The 8,179-nt window shown below is 38.7% G+C and overlaps 1 pseudogene; it reads right to left on the bottom strand.

Moving 5' to 3' along the window:
- Positions 1–2,295: 2,295 nt before the first annotated feature.
- LOC127489936 (myotrophin pseudogene) lies at positions 2,296–7,867 on the bottom strand (annotated as a pseudogene).
- Between the last annotated feature and the right edge of the window lie 312 nt (positions 7,868–8,179).

Below are 8,179 nucleotides of genomic sequence, written 5' to 3'. Positions count from 1 at the left end.
TGATGAGATAGAAGAAATGCAAGAAGTGGATCTCAAAAAAAAATTGATAAGAACATTAGAAGTTCTCAAAAATAAATTCTTGAACTACAGAAATCCTTAATGGACAAGATAGAAAATCTTTCTCATGAAAATGAAATATTAAGGAGGAATCAAAATGAAATGAAACAACTAGTAGAACATGAAACTGTGATAGTGATGAGAAATCATAATGAAATGAAGAACTCAATAGATCAAATGACAAACACATTAGAGAGGCTTACAAACAGAATGGGTGAAGCAGAAGAGAGAATATCGGACGTAGAAGACAGAGAACAAGAAAGGATATGGGGCCACAGACTCCAGAACCCTCACCACCTTCCTCATCTCTGCACGCCCGCCCTACACTTACCTTCTCACGGCTCCTGAGGGGTGTGGAATCCTGTAGGGAAAGACCCTCGGAGAACAGGGGACGAACCTCCCAGCAGTATAGCCCCCTCCTCATACCTCTGCCACAGAACTGAACAGCGATTATGGCATCAAGATCCTGAGTGATTATGTAGCATTTATGCCACCGCTCCTGATTGGACAGTTTAGTTAGCCTTGAGCATGTACAATGGATGTCCTCTTTGCAGGGTCCCACAGGAACTCTACTGTATTTAGCTGGTCTGGATTAGCTCAAGCTTGATTATACCTACAGACATTGGAATATCTATGTCAAGAAATATGTCTCCAGGTCGGTTCCACCTTCAGCCCTCCAGCTGCTGATGTTCAATGTACTGTAGCCTTCTGTCATGGACCACTATGCGGAATTTACTCTTAACCAATTTGCCATTAATTTCTGGAAGTTCGCCAATATTTCTATTGTCTACCATTCGAATTTTATAAGACTGTCCTTGACTGATATATGTCAGGGTTTCATCATGGACTTTCACTGCAGGTGAGGTGGCAGCACAAAGCACATACTGGAAAGGTAGGATTTTATTCTCATTATCAGGAGGCAAACTTACTCTTTTTGCTTAAAAATGGGCAATGCAAGGACATCACCCATGCTATAGGCTCCAGCACCCAGTTCCTGGCCCATCCCGGACAGGCTAGCATCGAAGTCCTGCACCAGTCTGGATTCCATCACCTCATTGGCCAGAGGCAGCTTCAGAGCCCAGGGCATTCTGGCTCCCTCTGCACCTCAGGAGACACCATTTCTTGTACAAAGGCATGGAGCGTGGTTCTACTCAATGTGCCAAGACAGCGAGGAAACTCCAAACCGAGAGCTCCCAGTGCAGAGCCCACCTCGAGCCCAACTTGCACAACAAATTGCCCATACCCTTGGCTCCTCCCTCTTGGATGCCCTGACTGCCAAGGATACCCCCTGGCCAGCTCTCTGGAGCCTGAAGCCTCCCTACTCAACTATCCCACACCAAACTCCCATGTTCCCTCCCCATGGGCTACCCCCGAGCTCCCAGCAGCCGCTTGTCGCTTTCCTCTCAGACCATCAGCAGCCACCCACAGCAAGCCCGATGCTCCTATGTCATCTTCCACCTTTTCCCTCACCCCCTTCTTCTGGAAAATATCCTCCCTCAGGGGACCCACTCTTTCCCCACCAGGCCTTGCTTCTGGTCAGCCCAAGATCACTTCTAGTCACCCCTTCTCCAAACTCACAGCTCTTAGAACCAAGTTGAGGTTTCCCCCAAGCCAACTCCCCACCCTTTGCAGCCCCTCATGGCCTTGAAACATGGAAGGAAAAAGTCCAGCCCTGGATTGAAACCCAGACTCGCCAGGGCCCTCCATGGCCCACCACTCCAGCGCCAACCAATCATGGCACCCTCTCCCATTGCTGGGCTGGCTGATGTCTAGGTTTACTCTCAAGGAAAAAGATTTAAATGACTCTGTATTAGCTGTGTTTGTTGTAGGTTCCTTTCTCTATTGACTAGATTACAAAACTCACTACATTGTTGTTGTGTTTTGTTTGTTGGTCTTTTCTCAGTTTTTTTTTTAAATTGCATGCTGAACTTTATTAAATGCTTTTAAACATGTAACCAAAGAAAGCATGGATTTTCTTCTTGTAGTTTTTTTACCTGCCTGGGTGACTTGTAAGGAATCTTAACCACTCTTGCATTTTTTATTATATATTGCTTGCTACTGATTTTTTATGTTTTATATGTGGTTTTATTTATTAATATTTTGTTTAGGATACTTTTAGCTAAGTTTATGAAAGGGATACTTTTAAGAAACTTTTTATTTCAAGTTGTAGTAAACCTATATCATTATCTATGTAATACTGATTTTCCAAAACAAATTTTATTTTATTTTTTTGTAGCACAATTCAAATTTATTCCATTTTTTCTTGCAACACAAAACTTTAACACAGTATTATTTAGCATTCAGATGCACAGGAACTAGGATACTCATGAAAGACCCAATTGTGTCAAAAGTATGATGTTATGAAAAAATGAACTCAAATAAATCAAAATGCACAAAGCACTAGTCTTCCTCCATTACTGCTTAGAAAGATGATTGTTTCCCCATTTACAAAATAGAATAAGGAAAATTTAAATTTTTTTAAATTTTGCATGCAAAACACTGTAATTGTTTATTTATTTATGAGGGCACTCTTTCCAGCTTCTACTATACACAAATTGAGTATACGATATTGCATGGAAGAAAACAGTAGCTCAGTTGAAGTGTTAGGGAAAAAAATCAAATAGATTTTTAAAAAATGGATTCTAAAAAATAGATTTTTAAAAAATGGATTTAAAAATCCATTATCTGTGGGGAAAAATAATCAATGAATGAAGGGCTTACTTGTTTGCAGCTTTCACCTGCTGCATCTACCTATTATTTATTTTTATGCCCAAAAGGGTTCAGAAAGGTTAGCAATTACTTGGGATACTCAGGTGTTGTCAATGAACTATAATTGCAAGAGGAACCTTGTTAGTACACTACAGTAAACAGGGTAAATCACGTTTTTACTTGAGATAGTGCATATGAAATGACTGATTTAAAACAAAACTACAGAACATGCAAGATCTTTTCTGAGATGTTGAACAATATTTTAGTGGAGAACAAAACTTAACCTTTTGCTACTGCATGTAGTACCAAAAAGCAGACAGCTTTAGCTTCCTTTACTCAAAATATGAACATTAAGTGTTGTGAATTTCTCTGCCAAGTGGTTTAGAAATATATTATAAATAACCTACATAAAAATTGTAAACAACCTTGGTCAGTCTATACTATTCTATCTTTATACATTATTTCCTCAGGCAATTGCTGCATAATTATGGGGTTTACAAAATGGCTGAAATAGAAGAGGGAGGGCAAGATAGCCTCTTCTGCATTACAAGAACATCAGATCAGGACAAAATGTATGAAGAATGCCAATGGTTTCTCTACCATAATTACATAGAAAGCAGACCAAGTTTAGGAATGATAGGACAACACACTATTTACAATAGCCAAACACAAGAAAACACTTGGAAAGTAATGGGCAAAACTCAAGCCTTTTGAATAGCATTATGCCAAGAGGTGGAACAAAGATACCGTGGTGTACTATGTTGATAGTTGTAGACTGATAGAATGCCCTCCAGGTTCAATGAGGATGTCCAACTCTAATAGGCTGCATTAAGTTATCAGAACTAGCTATATATATCAAAGTATTTAAACCACCCTTTTGTGATTGTATTCTTGGATGTAAGAAAATTACAGGGTTAGGCTAGTTTAAGTGAAAAAGCCACAGGATTAAAAAAGGATTCATGGGAGAAAACCCACACATACTTACCCACACCCACACCCACACCCACACATGCCAACCAATTAGTAACTGATCAGCAGAACTTGTTATTAGCCAAACTGAACATTTTTGTTCATGGTTTAACCCTACTGTAGAATGAATGCTACATTGCTTTAAAAATCATTAATTCTTTATTATCAACAATCTAAATGTAAGTCCCTAAATGTATCCTCCTTCCCCCTTCTTTAAAAATTTGAGGTATATTGCATGAGTTGGCCTTAAGGAAAAACTACAGTATTCTCAATAAGTTTACATGGCAAAGGAATCTTAATATTTTAAATTCAAGATAATAAATATAAGGGTACGCCTATGAAATAAATATCTGGAGATATGTATAAATTTTCTCCAGGAAGGTCATAAGAATATCATTTTAGGGCACTGCACTCTAAGAACACAATATATTTTGAAGTTGTCTCATTTTATGCAATGTATGATTTATAAAAAAGCCAATAAATATATGTAGGTAGGTTGGCATATGTTCAGCAGAAACCTATCACCAACTCAGCGGAACCTGGTAACAACCACATTTTTGAAGGGATGAGGTTAAATTTGTCCAAACAGTAAATCTTACCCCAGTGATAGCTTTGGCACACTAAATAATCAGCATCCAAGATAGGTCTGAGACAGGCATTCCAAACAATGTTCCTTGATTCTCCAAAATAACTGAGGTCAATCCATTCAAATATAAAATAAAGAAAATCCATAAGGTACTAACACAACTGCTCTCTTTATATGATATTAACACGCATATGGCTAGGATTCTATTTTTAAATCCCCTTTAACTACTAGCATGAGTTTGAAAGTGTTTCAATGTTATATAAATGTCTGAATCTAGAGGAGAAAAAATATGCATACTAGAATGAGTTCTCCTTTAGGATTTTATAAATTTAGGATTTTATAAATAAAACTAGTCAGTTTTATTGAAAGAGACATGAAATTCATGTGAAAGGGGAAAGAAAATCCAAAGTTCAGTCACTCAGCAATTTAGGAGTTTGTCCACCTCACCTTAACTGAGCTTTCACATAAAGCAGGAGATCGTTGAGGAAAGATGTGGTCACGAACCACAGGCAGTGCTCTTAACAGTGCGAGGGAGTCCCCAGGAGAGTGCATTCTTAAGGCAGAAAGCTATAGCTAATTGCTTATCTCAGCACCCTAAGTTTACATCACAGCAGCCACCACTGCTTACAGCTAGGGCTACCAAACATGTGGAGTTGGCCTTTGTACAATCAGACTTCCAACACAAACTAATTAAAACTAATAAAAACAAACTAGCTGGGGAGCTGAAAAGGTCAAATGTTCCTGGTATATTTTATCTTTGCTCTCTTTGGGGTTGTAAACTGTGTAGTTCATTAGAAATGGAAAAGAGGCTGACTTGATCAGGAATCCTAGAAAAGCCTGATCATGCTTTCTTCCCTCTCCTCCAAAACATGTTTCCTTTTACTTTTTCCTTGTTATGCATTTATCTTGCCCCTCACCCCTCATGAAGTATTTAGCTGAACAAGCTGGCAGATAGAGAGTGATAGGCAGCAGTGTGAGGCCACAGGAGAGTCATTCATCTGAATTATCAGTCCATCTATCCATCATTGGAGAAGAGCTTTGATTGCCTGGTTGTCAGTGGCTTCAAGGGCAGTCAGTCCAACTGGACCTTTCACAGTCTTATCTGTACCCTTTGACAGAAGTAATTTCACACAGGAAATATGACCTCCATAGACAGCAGACAGAAGAGGGGCAATATGGTGTTTATCTGGACATTGATATATGCTCCTTTCAGCAGCAAAAATTCCAGGACTTCAAGCTGCCCACAATATGCTGGATTATGAAGAGGCTTCCTTCAACCTTCTAGTGTCCTGTTGACATCTTTTCCCTTGGCCACATACTCTTTCACATCACCCAAGTCTCTGTTTTTCAGGGCCCACGTGAACTCTTTGTCACACATTGCTGCAGTAGGGTGGGCCACTTGGTTGGGCAGAAGACAAGGAGGCGGTGGCAGCAGGAAGCCAATACTTCCAGGTGGGAGTGAGACGGGGTTGAAGGAAGCCAGAGAGGAGAAGAGAGGTGGGTTATGCTGCCAGACAGGCGAGGCAGTTGGTCACAATGACCGTTGGGGCAGGAGAATGAACTTTTGTAGGCACCAGGCCCAGCAGGGCAGGTTCTGACTGGCTGAGAGAAGCTGGAGTCCCAAAAGAAATTTTAAAATATTGTATGCTTATTTCCATTTGGGGTACATCTGGGAAACTTAGATTTGTCTTTTCTCCCTAAAAAGTTTTGAGTATTCTGTAAGTCTGGACCCAAAATTTAGATTTGTGTGACTTTCCCAATGGTTTCCTTGGATCTTCATAGACTATTCTTAACTGGAGATTCATGTGATTTTTTTTCCTTCATGGCTAGACTGGGTTTCTGGGTTTTTGAGAGTAGAGCCATGATTTTTATTGCAGCACAAGAATAAGTCACTGTCAACATGAAATCACTGCTGATGTTGGTCTGGACACCTGGTGGTAAGTAGTATTTTTCAGGTTTCACTAATGTGAAGCTACTCTGTGCCTACCTCAAGCCCTTTTCCATACTCTACTCTTTTGAAGTAGGTCACTATGTATAGACCATGCTTAAGGAGTAGAGAGTTAGACACATATCCTTGAGGGTGGAATTTATTTGGGATTCTTTGCCTGGAAAAATTGTCTCCTCATTTATTTATGTATTCAATCAATCATTCATGTCACTGTTGATTCAGGAATATTTACCTTATACTTTGAATATTATCCAATAGTAGGGGCCTTCAAAGATTTCACAGAAAATATACATTATGAAAAAAGAAACCTATATATAGATTTCAAAATATTGAACCAAAACAAATATATCTTAATTCAATTTACCACAAAATTTTCAAGTTCCTATACTAATTTGTTTATATTATTCCTTAAATTATTCCTGTTTTGGCCACTGGAAATTTTTCATCTGGTTCCATTGTCATGCCCCCTCATCATGGGATCATTTAGTCAATAGGGACATATCTTATTCTCTGGCACTGGAAGATGACCCAGGCTCATATTTGTATATCTCCTTGCCTAAGACTGAGACTCAGCCATTTTTCCAAAGAGCCCTGGATCCTTTAATTTGAGAATTTCTTTAGAAATCAAGATCAGGACACTGTGTATATTCAATGCTCCTGGGCTGTTGTTACTTCCAAGCCCTATCAGCTGCCAGAGCAAGGAAATGTATGCATATGACTCTGTGTATATACGTATTTATAAATATTCCTATACTTTATTTATCAACCTTAAGCTAACTGTTCTTATTGTTGTCTCCAACTCCAATCCTTGTCCACAAGAATTATCTTAGCCATCTCCCTTTGCTTTTCTGTAAACTTCTTTCCAGAATCCTGTTTTAAAAATATTTCTGGAGGCCAGCATTGTGGTGCAATGGGTTAAGCCACTAGCTTTGAGCATTGGTTCAAGTCCTGGCTGCTCTACTTCTGATCCAGCTCCCTCTTAAAACACCCTAGCAAAGCAGCAGGAGGGCAAAGTATTTGGACTCCTACCACCCATGTAGGAGACCTGGGTAGAGTTCTTGGCTCCTGGCTTCAGCATGGCCAAGTCCTGGCCATCATGACCATTTGGAAAGTGGACCATCAGATGGAAGATCTTTATCTCCCTGTCTCTATAACTGCCTTTAAAGTATATAAATATTTCAAACTTCATTCTAAAAATGTGATGTGTCTCTGTTTACATGTATGCATTATATGTACATCACAGAACATTTGGAAATTTAATATAGGCTATGGGAAGAGATAAAATCACCTTCTATATTCAGTCACTTAACATTTACACACATGTATACTTTTACAAACAAAACTATGCTACTTTGCTGTCTACTTTTCCTACTCAACAGTGTGTAATGAGATTTTTCCCTTCATGTTGTTAACTATTCTTTTTAAAGGTTGTAATTTTAATTGGCTGAAAATATTAACCTCTCCTTTTGACCACTTAAGTTTTAACAATTTTGTATGATGAATAATTATAGTAAACAGTCTTCATGTAAGTCATTATGCATATGTCTGATTTTTAAGTTTAGACTGCTTTGTATAAATTGAAATACTAGGCTTGAGATTTTTTTTAACTTTTATTTAATGAATATAAATTTCCAAAGTACGACTTATGGATTACAATGGCTACCCCCCCAAACGTCCCTCCCACCCGCAACCCTCCCCTTTCCCACTCCCTCTCCCCTTCCATTCACATCAAAATTCATTTTCGATTCTCTTTATATACAGAAGATCAGTTTAGCATACATTAAGTAAAGATTTCAACAGTTTGCTCCCACACAGAAACATAAAGTGAAAAATAATAGATGATTTTTTTAAATGATGATGAAATCAGATCAGACCTATTGTCATGTTTAATCCCAGTGAGAGTCAAGTTG

The sequence above is a fragment of the Oryctolagus cuniculus genome, chromosome 12 (genome assembly GCF_964237555.1).
Source record: "Oryctolagus cuniculus chromosome 12, mOryCun1.1, whole genome shotgun sequence".
Lineage (NCBI taxonomy): Eukaryota > Metazoa > Chordata > Mammalia > Lagomorpha > Leporidae > Oryctolagus > Oryctolagus cuniculus.
Note: the sequence above shows the minus strand (reverse complement) of the source record. Positions and strands in the feature narration are given on the sequence as shown.